Source organism: Macrobrachium rosenbergii, chromosome 48 (genome assembly GCF_040412425.1).
Source record: "Macrobrachium rosenbergii isolate ZJJX-2024 chromosome 48, ASM4041242v1, whole genome shotgun sequence".
In the NCBI taxonomy this organism is placed as follows: Eukaryota; Metazoa; Arthropoda; class Malacostraca; order Decapoda; family Palaemonidae; genus Macrobrachium; species Macrobrachium rosenbergii.
The window spans coordinates 25466475-25482960 of record NC_089788.1 but is presented as its reverse complement, the minus strand read 5'-3'; the positions used below and the strand labels follow the sequence as shown (position 1 = coordinate 25482960).

General features: G+C 35.7%; 1 protein-coding gene across 8 annotated transcripts in view; it reads right to left on the bottom strand.

Moving 5' to 3' along the window:
* Positions 1-16486, bottom strand: part of Piezo (piezo type mechanosensitive ion channel component) — a 366537-nt gene that overhangs the window by 250450 nt on the left and 99601 nt on the right. The window lies entirely within an intron of this gene.

Genomic DNA, 16486 nt, shown 5'->3' with positions numbered 1-16486 from the left:
AAAAGGGAAGAGGAATTGGGTGGGGAAGGGGAGGGAGGGTGAAGGGAAGTTACTTCCTCTATCAGAAGATAATAAGCATCTCCCCTGAACAAAGACAATAAACAACAAATATTGTATTTCTACAATCCGCACTCAGGTGTGTGTGTGTGTGTGTGTGTGTGTGGGAGGGGAGAAGGGCTGTCTCTCGTGCAACAACATACGGACCTACTGGCCTTCAGTATGTAGTGAAGTGTTGTTGCCAAATCACCCCATAAACCTCATTTAAACCAAATTTATAATGATATATATGCCATCATGACGTTACGAAGTAGTTGCTATAACAAATTCCGAAGGTAAAAGCAAAGAAGAAACGATCGAATTAATGAGAAAATTCGCATTTGAATTAATAAAGAAAAAATTATATACTGTCATCATACATCTTGCACGTCGTGTTGAGCTAGCAGCTACTAAGCATGCGTGATGGGGAAGACAACTGGCATGTGTAAGTGTCTAGGGAGAAAATCTTTGGACCTGCTGGTTTGGGTTCATTGCTTTATAGCTATGAAATATGTTTTGCAACGAAGCCAAAAATGTTTAATTTAGCAATACAACCAACCAGTGAGGTATGTTTTTAGCACTTATATTAATAATTATCATAAATTATGATCAAAATTCACGTCAATTCTGATAAAAATTTATGTGATAGGGGATTTGGATTTATTGTTGTAGGTTAACCATACTTCTGACAGCGCATGGAATAAAAGGTGGAGCGTCAGGAGAAAAGATAATTAACCCAGTAACACTGAAGGATAGGGTTACGTAAAAACGGAAATTTCATTTATTTTGTCTGTATGTCTCCCGTTGCTAGGTAACCAATTGGTTCTTAGCCACGTAAATAATCCTTCGGGCCAGCCCTAGGAGAGCTGTTAATCAGCTCAGTGGTCTGGTTAAAGGTATACTTAACGTGTATGTCTATCATGAGGTAGGGGTTCGATTTTTGAGTTAAAAATGTTTGTCCATTTGTCCACTATAGACATCCGAACCGCTTGACAGACCCAAACAAAATTTTGCACACAGCCTCCATGTCACTCCAGAAAGATTTTTAACTCAAAATCAAACCCTTACCCCGTGACAGATATACAGACAAAATAAATGAAATTCACGTTTTTACGTAACCTTTTCCTTCAGTGTTACTGGGTTATTTCTCATTTGTCTCCTGAAGCTCCACCTTTTATTCCATCCCCTGTCAGACGTGTGGTTAACCTACAACAATAAATCCAAATCCCCTATAACATAATTTTTTTATCAGAATTTACGTGAATTTTGATCGTAATTTATGATAATTATTATATATATATATATATATATATATATATATATATATATATATATATATATATATGATTATTATCACTTTTGTACGTGATTCATTTATCACACATTACCACAGGTGAAAAATAAGAAACGGGGTGTAGGTCCTGACCGGTTTCGACTTTATTTCCAAGCCATTGACGAAGGACTGATACAGAGTGTGAGAAGTCACAAATATATATACTACAAGAACAGTACTGACGAACATACACAACTGTTAGAGACTCCATATCCCCACTCAGGCCGGTGTCGAGGTAGGAGTGGCCTTTAAAACTCATTTGGCTAAAAATCACAATAGACTCTCAGGGACATTGCTGATAAACAGACCATACCCCACCTCAGATCCACACCTGACAGGTGTCATGGAGGCGGAGTTTGGAAACTCATTAACATTACTACCCTCGTACTGTGTTTACAAATATGATAATCCTATTTTCATACATCTCTACTGCCTACCTTAAAGTTTAAACAATTTACAAATTTCTTTTGATATTAAAGGATCAAGTTTATACATCCCTTGACTGATATTCATATTATGGTTGTAACTTTCTTTTATAAAGCTAGATTCAATGATGTTCCTTTCCAGTGCATTATTATAATATACAATCCTTTTTGCCCCTTCCCAGTTGATAGCATGATAGCATATTGGCCAAACCGGGAAAGCACTGGAAAAAAAGAATTGAACAACATAAGAAATGTGTGAGATATGCACAAGGGAACAGTGGTATATTTGTACATGTTAGTGAGAACAATCATGCTATCAACTGGGAAGGGGCAAAAAGGATTGTATATTATAATAATGCACTGGAAAGGAACATCATTGAATCTAGCTTTATAAAAGAAAGTTACAACCATAATATGAATATCAGTCAAGGGATGTATAAACTTGATCCTTTAATATCAAAAGAAATTTGTAAACTGTTTAAACTTTAAGGTAGGCAGTAGAGATGTATGAAAATAGGATTATCATATTTGTAAACACAGTACGAGGGTAGTAATGTTAATGAGTTTCCAAACTCCGCCTCCATGACACCTGTCAGGTGGATCTGAGGTGGGGTATGGTCTGTTTATCAGCAATGTCCCCTGAGAGTCTATTGTGATTTTTAGCCAAATGAGTTTTAAAGGCCACTTCCTACCTCGACACCGGCCTGAGTGGGGATATGGAGTCTCTAACGGTTGTGTATGTTCGTCAGTACTGTTCTTGTAGTATATATATTTGTGACTTCTCACACTCTGTATCAGTCCTTCGTCAATGGCTTGAAATAAAGTCGAAACCGGTCAGACCTACACCCTGTTTTTATTTTTTCACCATGTGTATATGTGATATATATATATATATATATATATATATATATATATATATATATATATATAGAGAGAGAGAGAGAGAGAGAGAGAGAGAGAGAGAGAGAGAGAGAGAGAGAGAGGATGGTAGATATTGGTCCTCCACCCTGGTTACAGCATACCAAAGTCAACCAATGACCAGGAACAATTCACCGCTTTGGTCATAAGACACAATGTGGATTTTTCGGTAAACGGACTTGATTCGTTCCTGCTTCCGTTGGAAACAGAACTCGGGACTCACCTCCTCGATGAGAGACGGGTACTAATTATACATACATACACACACACATATATATGCATATATATATATATATATATATATATATATATATATATATATATATATATATATATATATATATATATATATATATATAAATATAAGCACTTTTCTACCAAAGTCTCCTACATACTCTAGCATCACAACGGCCACCTATGGTACCTTCGCCCAACTATTATCTTGCAGTCTGCTGTAAATCCTTGACCTACGAGTTATGACTCGCATTCCGCCTCACCAAAAGTTTTTGTTATTATTAATGAGAAGGTCACTTTTAACGTCTCTCACTTTGCGGTGTTTATTTTGCTTTACTTTTTCTCTTTTAACTTCGTTGAATCATTACAAGAGGAGTTAAAATGGAAATGGTACAATATGTAAAATAATCTTTTCGTTTACTTAACCAGAAACTTTGTTTGTTTGTTTTGGCAATTGAACACTTTATTTCCAATGGTATTTAACAAATACAAAATTCTTGTTCAGTTAGGTTGTTCTCAAATGCAATTCTTCAAAAAGATCATTCATATATATTATATATATATATATATATATATATATATATATATATATATATATATATATATATACTGTATATATTTCTGACCTAAGTAGTGTCCGTACTATTTTTAAAAACCACTTTTCAAAAAATTAAAAAACATCACCCAAACAGTTCTACACCAGATTTCCTCAAGTTTGACTTTGTTCCCATTCATTCGTTTTTACTGTTTACGTCTCTAAAGCAATTACATGAATGTGAATTACAACGGAACATTCAAGTCTTAATACAATTTTCAAGCAAGCGAAAGAGAACTTTTGACTGCCATCTGATCTAAAATTCCTTGCAACGGAAAAAGATAAAAGCACAAAGGTATAAAAAAATGACATGCACATGTCTAGAGAAGTTTTAAGACATCCCTTCATCGTCTCGTTCTTGCTCTGCTTAAGGTTTGTCACATAATTCTCTCCACTTTCTATTTTGTTCACAAATGGAATTTCATGCTGTGGAAACGTACTCCGGAAGGTAATGGAATTTGAGGTTGGTTCCCTATGAATATTAATTCATTATGAATAATAATAATAATAATAATAATAATAATAATAATAATAATAATAATAATAACTTGTGCATATTACTTACACACACCTCATGCACAAACCTGATCAAATATACTCTGGTATCTTTGTACTTTAATAAAAGTAAACATGTGTTCACTAGAGTCCCGATACTAATACTCACACAGGCAGATCGCACGCACACACACACACACACACACACACACACTATATATATATATATATATATATATATATATATATATATATAAATATATATATATGTATATATTCATAAATATATACATATTATACACATGTAAACAAATACATACATATACACACAAACATTTACCTAGTACTATCACTATCACAGCAACGATACTTATAAAGACAACTTCTGTTCCAGAATCTACTTGGATTACCTTGCTGTCATGATGATGATGAACATTCAAAGCAATATTCCACACATTTAATATATACAGTATATATATATATATATATATATATATATATATATATATATATATATAAAATTTATATATGCATATATTATATATGTGTATTACATATATATATATATATATATATATATATATATATATATATATATATATATATATATATATATATATATATATATATATATATATATATATTATATATATATATATATATATATATATATATATATATATATGCAAAATGTGTGCAATATTCTTTTGTTTATTCATCATCACCACCATCACAGGTTGAAGCCCACGCAACCCGCAATGATAGCAAGGTAATCCAAGAGGATCCTAGAGTAAAAGTTTTATTTATAAACATTTATATCACGAATTTCTTGGATAATATAGGTAAATAAATACACTATTATATATATATTATATATATGTAGCCTATACATGGCTTGACTCATTGCACAGACCCATGTCACATTTTACGTCAAACCGTTCCAAGGAAGACTCGGTTTTACAAATAATGAAAACAGTGCATAGCCATTTTCTCGATTAAACCGGTCATTACAACTGTGATTAGGATTCAGGTGAGGACCAGCTATTCTGGAACAGTTCGAGGTACTGAATTTGCAAAGGAAAAGGCGAGATACATAAGCATCAATGATGATGATTTTTAGGTTCTCTTTTTACATTTTATATTAAAAAAGATTTTAAAAAGTTTCAGGGAACAACGTTATTACATCTTATTTTATTATTATGGAATAAATCATTCGTATGTGATTTACCACCGAGGTGTACAAATGCAGCATTATTCTTTGGGTCAGTTTTGAATACAATATTGATTTAATCTGACGTTTAACTCCTTGTTCGACTGGGCTAAATAAAATTAATCTCAGTCCATCTATGCATCTCCTACTGGAGACTCACATAAGCGTGTTTTTACCACGTTGTATGAAGAAAGTACATTTACATCGAATCTTTTATTTTTTTAATTGATTTTCTGGATTCGAAACCCAAGACATAGGGCAAACAGTGTGCTCTCAAGAATTTCATTCTTCTTTCCACTTTTATTACAGATTTTTTATTGCTCCATTTTAACCAGTTTCTAAAATATGAGTGGGGTAACATATTTCTATGTTCATATTCTCTTACGTTCTCTAATTCGTTATTCAAAACGAGTGACTGGACGTAAACCCTAGTTAAAAGCAGACGTAGTACCAAAGAAGAAAATCGCAAAAATAATAAAGATATTATAATGAAGTCATTTTGAATCATAAACAAATGACAAGAGAAACTGAGACAAAGATCATGTCTGTGTTATATCGGCTCCTTTAAGTATTGTTACTGTAACAATAATTTTCCTTTTAAAACAAATGCTTTTGTATAGTGCAAGCTAGTGACTTACACATTTCATATTTTACAAGAACTTTCAGTAAGATTTTTTTGGGCTTCAAAAACACACATCAAATCAATAATGCTATGTGCGAAAATGTGAGCAGGCGAATGTGTTCGTATTAATACACTATCCAGAGAGAGAGAGAGAGAGAGAGAGAGAGAGAGAGAGAGAGAGAGAGAGAGAGAGAGAGACTTTTCCTCTAGATGGATGAAAACCTCCATTTCATCTTGTGGGTGGCGAAGCATCAGAAAACCGTTCCCTAGTCAAACAGGTGCCTTGAGAGTTAGAAATGCATACTCTACCGTAATAATTTTGCACATTACGTTAAAAAAAACCGCTTACATCGCGAGCTTTATAAACAGACACAGTAAGTCGAAATAATGAAAGCTTCCCCACCTCCCCTGCTTAACCGAGCAACTAGTTTTCTTCAACGTCGCACAAATTGAAACCGATTACAATGAACAGGGGCTAAACAGCTCAGTAAACAACTTCCAGAGTTAGTAGCCTTTTTTCATGAAACAAGACATGAGCAAAAAAAAAAAAAGGCTCTTTTACAATGAAATGGTGGATTTGATTCACTGTATGACTTTATGCACGAATTCCCCGCTGCTATAGTCTTATGATTTCATTTTTTATTTGTTATTATTTTGACTAGGCAGCAAGCCTTAAAAACGGATTGCTAAAAAACATTAAGTATTCTGGAAAGAAGGTTATAAAACTAAATTATAAAATACGAAGAAAACACAAAAGGCCTCTTTTACATTTAAATCAGATTAGGATCAAGGAAATTTCCTTTTCTGCAAAACAAAAAATCTGCATCGTTTGGTATGGAGTCCTAGATACTCAGCAATCCCTCCTTTCAACAATGGTTTGCTCTACTGATTCTGGGCATCTGTCCCATTCCTTGTGGCTACTGGGCTGTTTCAAGTGTCACGTTTGCTTGCCTTAAAGGTTAACATGGCCATATAACCAGTGTTCCTTAGCAGAGGGCTATGCCATCATCTGACATAATCTTCGTCCGTGCGTAGTTTGGGTTTGAGTTAACCAGTTCAGGGTGCACTCATGCTAACTTTCCTGGCCATTCTTAAGTTTAGGGACTTTATTTGCTATTATTTAATTATAATCGGCTTCACTCTTATTGGTTTTTGTCAATTAATATTTATTATTATGCATATTAGCAAATTTAAACCAAGTAGGAAGAGTTGCAATGGCTGTCAGTGTGCCACACAGTTGGACAAACGGACACGCAACCTCACAAATGATCTCCCTTCAGGCCCATCTATGCATTTTGGTCCTGTTTTGTACCACGTCTGACTGAAATCCTTCGGCCGTGTGGGAGTTGCGATGCCATGGTTAGTGTGATATACGGACAGATGGAAAATTGGACGAGAAAACTTTATTAGTGGAGCGTGCGTGACAATTGTGAGGTTTTATACCTTATAACTCAAAAGTTTTGGCTAAAATCAAAGTTGTGTAAAGGTAACAGACGGAGGATCTTCTCCAAAGTTGAGTAAAATCCCCTAGACTGTGTACAAGTCACGATGATAATGGAAGCGTAACAGGCACTCTACCAAAAGTTCCTCGACAGGGTTTAACAATAAATTATCATCATATACCATACAGCTCACGAAAACGTCACATACGATACGAAATTTTGATATCACAGCCAAACAAATAAAGAAATATAACAGAATTATTTGTGTGACACGAAAAACATAAGGATGGAAATGGTCCTTGGATGAAAAAACGGAAAGGGTCAGAAGTATGCATCGCTTATGGTCACCTCCTTATCACGCAAACACGCGAGGAGAGAGAGAGAGAGAGAGAGAGAGAGAGAGAGAGAGAGAGAGAGAGAGAGAGAGAGAGAGAGAGAGATTCTACTTTTACTGGATTTCCGGCAATTAATCATTTATTATTCACGAAATTCCCCATTAGGCAGAGAAAGGGAGAGAAAGAGACGTATAATATTGACAGTACCATCATACAGCAATTGCAGGTAAAGATCGCGTAATTAATTAAGCCCCACCTTCAAGTATCACACCTGAGTTTCTCTGCCAAGAGACTGATTAGTACTGTAGATCTGATAGTTAAGTATCTATACCTTAGTTTAACCAGACCACTGAGCTGATCAACAGCTCTCCTAGGGCTGGCCCGAAGGATTAGACTTATTTTACGTGGCTAAGAACCAGTGGGTTATCTAGCAACGGGACCTACAGCTTATTGTGGAATCCGAACTACATTATACCGAGAAATGAATTTCTATCACCAGAAATAAATTCCACTGATTCTTCATTGGCCGGCCGGAGACTCGAACTCGGGTCTAGCAGAGTGCTAGCCGAGAACTCTACCGACTCGTCCAACGGAGAACTTATGTTAGAATAGAACCAAGCGTTCACGAGAGAGAGAAAGGTTGGTTTAGATTAAGCCGGCCTTATGCCAGCACAAGCTTTGCCCCCAAGTATGATAAAGTGTGCAAGGGAGTAGTAAGTATGGCGTGGACCTCCAGACTACTGCAACCCTGAGGCACAAGGTATGAATCCTGACCGGTTGCGCCTTCCGCTTTCTAAGCACCTTCAGGAGGACTGATAGGCAGAGGTATAAATTTACCGTATCAATGTAGGTCTGACAGCAGAAACGAAAATACAGACGGCTGGGAAAAAAAATATTCACATTAGAGTATGAGGAGTCAGTGCTTCATTTACATATCCTGTTTTCCGATAAACTCCCTTTCTTAAAATCTAAAAATGTTCTGTATTCTCTTTCGAAGTAAATGGGTCGAGTTTATACAGTCCCTGACCGACATCCATATTCCTACAGAATCCTTTCTTTATAAAACTGGATCTGATATTTCTTTTCAGTTTATTACTGGAAAAATACATCAGCATCAAGAAACTGGAAAATATAAATTTATTTGATGAACTTTGAGACGAAGAAGGCATTCTGCATCCTCAATATCACCTGAATGGAAAGACCTGACTTCGGATCTGACATGTGACAATGGGGAAAAAGTATATCATGATCTTAAACAAAAACATGAAAATCAAATGAAATTTCTGATTCAAAGAAATCCCTGGGCCATCAACGCTAATCATTAAAGCGTCATCCTATTGAACAATCACACTAATCGAAATATGACTTGCGCCTTAGAGTACGGGTTGAATTTAGACTTATCCAGTGATGCAGTGAAAAGCGTGGAATTTCTAAAGGACTACAGTTTGCAGAAGTGTAGTGATACTCCCAGTGAAGACGTGAGCAAAGTCAAGGGAACTGTTTGTGCAAATATGAAAAAAACACACTTCAAAATTCCAAAAGCATTTATGTTATTCATTCATGAATTAAAAACTGATAAAAAATATACACACGCTGAAGGCTGGCATATCTACTGGTTAAAGAACTACTGAAGGGAAATAAAAACATGATAAAGAGGTTTTGTGTGACCTCACCATCAATACCGTGTTTGAATGAGGTAATAAAAACTCACATGACATATTTTCCGTCAGGCCAATTATTAACTCCTTTGATCCGCCGCATGCAATCTAGTAAATATCTTGTTGTTATCATTAACTTATTAGTTGGTGCCATTTTTATGTCGACATCAAGAACAAAGTAGACTTGATAAAAGGACTGAATAACGTGCAAGTTAATATTCATTTTTAAGTAGCGAGTTTTGATGTGTTATCATTATTCACAAAAGAACCTACTGATGATATGTTTGAAGTTTTATTTGATACCTTACGCAGCAGCCATCTGACTATTCCATTTTCCAAGAAAGCTTTAAAAGTATTGGTTAAAATATATGTAAAAGAATGCAGATTTGACTTGAACGGGAAATTGTACCCTTAAAATTTTGGTATAGCTGCGAGTAACCCGTTACCTACATAAAACACAGGCAAAAAACTACAATATCATAATTCTATATCAGGCAACGCCTTTAGAATGACACAAAAAACCTTCTTGTATCACTTTATCGCAATAATTCCAAAGACATGCCCCGTCTTCTTTAGAATTCTGGATTTAATGTAGCACTTCAGAACAATAACTCAAAAAATAGCCACTAACAGGGAACTCTTGTGATGTGCATATCAAATCCCATATAAATGTAAGTCTTGTGAGAATCATTATATTGGTCAAACTGTGAAGTCAAAGAAAAAGAAAACAGGACAGCATAAAAAAATGTGAACAAAATGTATTGGAGAACATGGGAATGTTCGTTCGTAATAGCGGCAATCATCCTGCATCAATTGAGATTGATCTCAGTTTTATCAAAGAAAGCTTCTTTAAAAATGTGAATATTAGCAAGGGAATATAAAAACTCGATCCATTTGTTCTCAAATAAATGTGCAAAATGTATAGACTTTAAGGACGGAAGTTTACCTGGGCCTAACAGCAAAGACAGGAGCCCACCTGCTTAGATAAACGACTTGTAAATAAAGCACTGGCCTCAGACGCTAATGGGTTTTCTGCTCCTCCCTTTTTTCTACGCAGCAGGAGTGAATATTTTTTTCTAACCGTCTGCATGCTCGATTGTGCTGTCACTCTAACATACAACTATACAGTAAATTTATACCACTATGTATCAGTTCTTTTGAAGATGCCTTAGAAAACTAATATATACATATATGTATATATATATATATATATATATATATATATATATATATATATATATATATATATATATATATATATAACACCAAATCGTGCTTCTCAGTTATCAATAAAAGGATCCACAGTAATACTCCTGCTTATAAAGACGAAATGCATTAATTTGTAAAATTATTTACAGAGCTTAAAGCTTTCGTCCCTCCTTCTGTGGACTTGTTTCGTCTTTATAAGCAAGAGTATTACTGTGGATCCTTCTATTGATAACTGAGAAGCATGATATGGTGTTTTTATATTTCATATATATATATATATATATATATATATATATATATATATATATATATATATATATCTATATATATATATATATATATATATATATATATATATATATATATATATATATATATATATATATATATATATACAAACACACACAACTGGATGAAGTGATTGGCGGTAGACCAGGCATGATCCACGGACCTAGCAAACATAACCCAAGTGTGGTGCGTCACTCAGCTAAGGCATCCACTTTGACTGTTTTTACCTTTCAATGGTAGGAAGTGGGGTCTCCACTTTTCTGTGTCAAGAAAAAACAAGTACAAAATTTGCCAAAGTTTCCTCGGCATAATCGAGTTTCTGTATATCGTATAATGCTGTATGAAATTCTCAGCCACGGCCCATGAAACTTTCAGCCATGCTCCATTGGTGGCCTTTGTTGTTGGCACCTATAGCGGTGCCAGACAAACGATCATGGCTAAGTTTAACCTAAAATAAAATAAAAACTACTGAGGCTAGAGGGCTGTAATTTGGTATGTTCGATGATTGGAGAGTGGATGATCAACATACCAATTTGCAGCCCTTTAGCCTCAGTAGTTTTTAAGGTCTCAGGGCGGACAGAAAAAGTGCGGACAGACAGACAAAGCCGTCTCAATAGTTTCTTTCACAGAAAACTAAAAGTAAGGCTAGCATTCTCATCCCTGAAGACTTGCTGAGAAACTGGAAAGCTGTACCATTCTTGCGCCATCCCCTCCAAGTAAGGGAAAGGTGGATAAAGGAACACTATCACCTCTAACTGATTTTCCCTAACCTCTCCCCATCCGTCACTCTGTCTGTCTTTAGTACTTCCCACTTGGTCTTCGACCACTGGGCTGTTATGACATGGACCTCTAGAGACGCAATAAAGAAACCTAAGGTGTTTCAAGAAACATCAACTAAAACATACAAGAAACTAGCGACTAAATTCTTTTATTAGCTATCTCTCTGGGATTCTTGAGCTTCAGGGTGACCCACTGGTATTTACAGGAAAACGGCTTATACAGCTGGTCACCCATCCAAGGACTGACCAGAAACAGTATAGATTCCTTAATTTTGATAAGACACCAAGAATAAATGATAAGAGTAATGCCGATCTTTTACAGTATTAAATAAACCTAATCTACATAATTAGTGCAGCTTGGGTACAATCTAATAATGAATTTCCCATACGTCCCATTAGCACCAGAATACAGAAAACGTTTTACAAGTTTGCATTAGGTACAAACAGCACCTCTGTTTCACTGAGTTAACAAAAGAGGTATTAAAAGAAAGAAAGAAAAAAAAACGAATGCTCTTAACCCTATTGCTTTATCCTGACTTGGCACGGACATGGGTGCATAAACTTTCACACCACGTGATGATTACCAAAGACAAATTATAACTTAACATAAAAGCAACCATCTTAAAACCTCGCAACTGCCTGCATCATTGTTTACGCGGGGACACTGGAACCGGGCTGTGTTGTCACGTGAGTTGACGTGCAGTAGTTTCAATGCAAAATTTCACCAGTTCCCAAGTAGTCATTTTAACATAAACTTCGCTTGTAGTTAGGCTCCTGCGGTAATGGTTCCAACACTGTTATTTCTGGCTTTTAGGGGAGTCTTCGAGTGAAAGCTTTAAGTGGCTTGGCTTTGTTTGTGCAGCGAACGAGTATTGGTGAGTTTTCACGAAATTATACCGTTGACATTCCTTTTCCCTTCAAATTAATCGATGTCTGGTAATGCATACCTCTTCTGTTTCCGAGGCTTAATTGCAATTTTGCCCTTTAAAGGTCATAACGGTAAAAGAAAAAATACTTTATATATAAACATATGTATGTGTGTATATATATATATATATATATATATATATATATATATATATATATATATATATATATATATATATATATATATATATATATATATATATATATAATGTATATACACACTTTCAAATATGAAGTTACAAATACCCTTCACATCAAATTCACATAAACTTAGGAATAACTTACTCCCAGGGGTTATCATATATAATTGCATATGCCCCAGCCAGGATTCAAGTGTTTGACTTATTAGGTTTGACAGCGAGGTAGACAGCTGATCTACCTATTAAGCTATCGCAACAGATGTAGTTCGAGTCCTGCCCTGGGCGGATAAACTTACATATAATTCTCTTTGGTAAGTGAATTCAATATTTTTGGGTATTTGTGGCTTAATATCTGATAGCACAAAAAGTCAAAACTGTTAGTGTGTGTGTGTGTGTGTGTGTGTGTATATATATATATATATATATATATATATATATATATATATATATATATATATATATATATATATATATATATATATAAAAAAAAGGAAAAGAGATCAGCATACAAATTTGCAGAAAAACAATCACACTCAAAAAGCTATAAAATGAACACGCACAACATGAGTCCTTCAGGAAAATCTATGACCTCTGACCCTCAAAGAGACAGACCGATGTACCTAATGCAGAACAGGTAATCCCATTAGGCCAATGTATTGTCTCCGGCCATGTATCTTCATTACACACCTTGCTAATGGGGGCAGCGATGAGTATTCTTTCAGTAATAGGACTTTGACATAATCCTCGGGCGTCATTAGATTTAAACTGAACTCTGAGCGTGGAGAGAGGGATAATGAAAAATGCAGTAAAGAATAAAATTAACGGGTATGACAGCAGATAAACGCTTTAGAGGGAGAGTAAACGAAGAAATTTTAATAAGGAAAGATATAATAACAAGAAACAAATGCAAAAAACTTACACCACATCCAAAAAAGAGGCAAATAGCCTTCACCCAAAAAAAGAGAAAAACTGCGGGAAATTTATAGAGAAAAATGAGTAGCAAGATATATTTAGATAAACAACGAAAAAAACAAGAAAATCCCACCGTTTCAAAGGATGGAAGCAACTCGGCTAACAAAAAAAAAAATAAATAAATAAATAAATAAATAAATAAATAAACATTGCCTTTGCCTCACAATTTGCTAAAATGCCTCAAAACTGCGAAGTCGTTATATTAAGGGAGGCTATTTACCCTATAAATATTACCCATATACGAAATTCCCGGCAGGTCCTATACCCATATAATGGTCGATGTCAGTTCATGTCATTTTGCAGATGGCGAAAGTATGGACCTACACAAGACCTTACGGAAAAGAGGAAAAATTTGACTCCTAAAAATGGACTTCATGGCTTCAAGATGGCTGAAAAGCGGGTATACACATGAACACACACGCACACATACACACACTCGTGTGTATGTGTGTGTGTATATATATATATATATATATATATATATATATATATATATATATATATATATATATATATAATATATATATATATAGAAATAATCAGCACACAATCACGTGTGGAACAGAAATAAATTTCTGACTCACATCAGGATCGAACCCAGTTCGATCCTGATGTGAGTCAGAAATTCAGAATGTATAATTCGTATGAAATGCTGTCAATTGGGTCATTGCTAAGTCGGGAAGTTGGGGAAAACACGCTGGTATGCAAGCAGTTAGCTTGCCCAGGCAGTTCCTTGGGTGCAGTTGCTCTCAGGTTCCAACTTCTTTTAGACTTGTATGGCCTAGTGGGCAGCGCCCTTGCCTTTCAATTGAAAGACCTGGGTTCGATCCTGATGTGAGTCAGAAATTTATATATATATATATATATATATATATATATATATATATATATATATATATATATATATATATATATATATGTATATATATAAAATGTGTGTGGTTGTATTATTCATCATATGCCTTTTACTTGCGACCCACCCAAGTGGAAAATTATAATTGATATAATTCAGTGTTTTTTTCATAAGAGACTCAATGACATGAAACAGGAGGTCGTGACTGAAACGTTCTGACTCGCTCTAGTCTCGAACCTTAGACCTACTGCCGGTGAGGCGAGCTATATTTGATATGAATATCAATTAGCAGCAAACTGAAAAATGCAACTTTTCAAAAATCAACAGAGGGAGAACATCAGAGAGCGGCTAAAAACGAGGGTACATGTTAGACTGAATTATCGACGAAGAAGTGGTTACATTTGTTTATTTACAATATTTCTGGTTGTCTGACATCAAAATAGTGACTGCGTTTGGGTAAAGGTAGACTGCAGGTTATCCCTGGAGAGAAGAAACTTGAAAAATGTGAAGATGAATAAAATAAAAAGTTACCAAAGATTACTAATAAGCAGTAGTAGTTCGATCAAAATCACCGTAGTAACACCTAAAGAAAAGGGGGGAAACGTCTAAGTGATAGTCATCAACAACAGAGACTAGATGCCTAAAAAAATGTTGTTTTATGGAAGGTTGTCGAGGAAGCTCCTGGGATTTCGGTTAGTTCATAAGACTGTAAGTTTACTGTGAATAATAAAAACAACAGCATTTTTAATATTAGTGAAGAAGCAACCATACTCAGGCGCAATATCAAATTCGTGTACGAATTCGAGTCCTCAAGAACCTGGAATTTCGTCATCACTCTCACTTAACGAAGTCGCTCCCTCACATTATTGCTTATATTAACGCGGGCCGTACTTCCAAAATTCCTGTAGCATTTGTAACCCTCTACAAACTGCCCCTTTATTTCCCAGAACCCACAGCGCAGAGCAGCAATAGAGAGAGAGAGAGAGAGAGAGAGAGAGAGAGAGAGAGAGAGAGAGAGAGAGAGAGAGAGTTCATATAAAACAAAAATTACGGTTAATGAAAAGAAACAGGATGAAAGGATACAGATAGATAGATAGATATACAGATAGATAGACAGATAGATAGAGAGAGATAGAGAGTGATAATGGGATCGTCATCATGTTAAGGAATGACACCGCCAAAGGGTAAGAGGAGGGAGCAAAGGGGGATAGGAAGGTTGGGGGAGGGGGTACATGTGGCAATGACACTAGAAATATAGGGGGACAAGGGGACTGGTTGGGAAAGGGGGTGGAGTGCTAGGACATGTGGCACGTGGAGCGGATCGGGGTTGGGGGTGGAGGGGGCATGACAGAATTTGCCGAAAAGAAGGGCGGGGATGAGTCAGGGGGTCTTTGGAGGAGGTGTTAGTATTAGGTTGGGGGAATAAAGGAACGAGTTGAAGAAATGGCAGAAGGGGGGGCTCGTCTCGAGGAGGAGGTTCGAGATGGGTGGTCAGGGGTCAGGGGATCGAGGGGGTGTAGAGATCACAGTGCGTCACTTTATTTCCATAATGACCTGAGAGGATATGACCTCGTTAGCTGAAGGGAAAAGGGCGAAGAGAGGAGAGATAAAAAGGGGGTGAGGAGAGGGAGAAGAGAGAGAGAGATAAAAGAGAGAGAGGAATTCTAATTTTTTTTTTTTTTAAACTATGGTTGTGTGAAAGCATGGTCTAAGTATATAACATGTCTGAAACAAAAATGTTAAGGAAGATGAACGGGATGTTTGGTGTTTTGGTTAATGATGGCTGTACCGAGCTGATGATTTGCTTCTATTTTGATACGCCAAATGAGAGCGTAGGAAAAAAAATACAGAATGGCATACCACTTTCCACCCAGCGTACCATGCGTATATACAAAAGAGTTAAGTATACCTTAGTTTAACCAGACCACTGAGCTGATTAACAGCTCTCCTAGGGCTGACCCAAAGGATTAGACTTACTTTACGTGGCTATGAACCAATTGGTTACCTAGCAACGG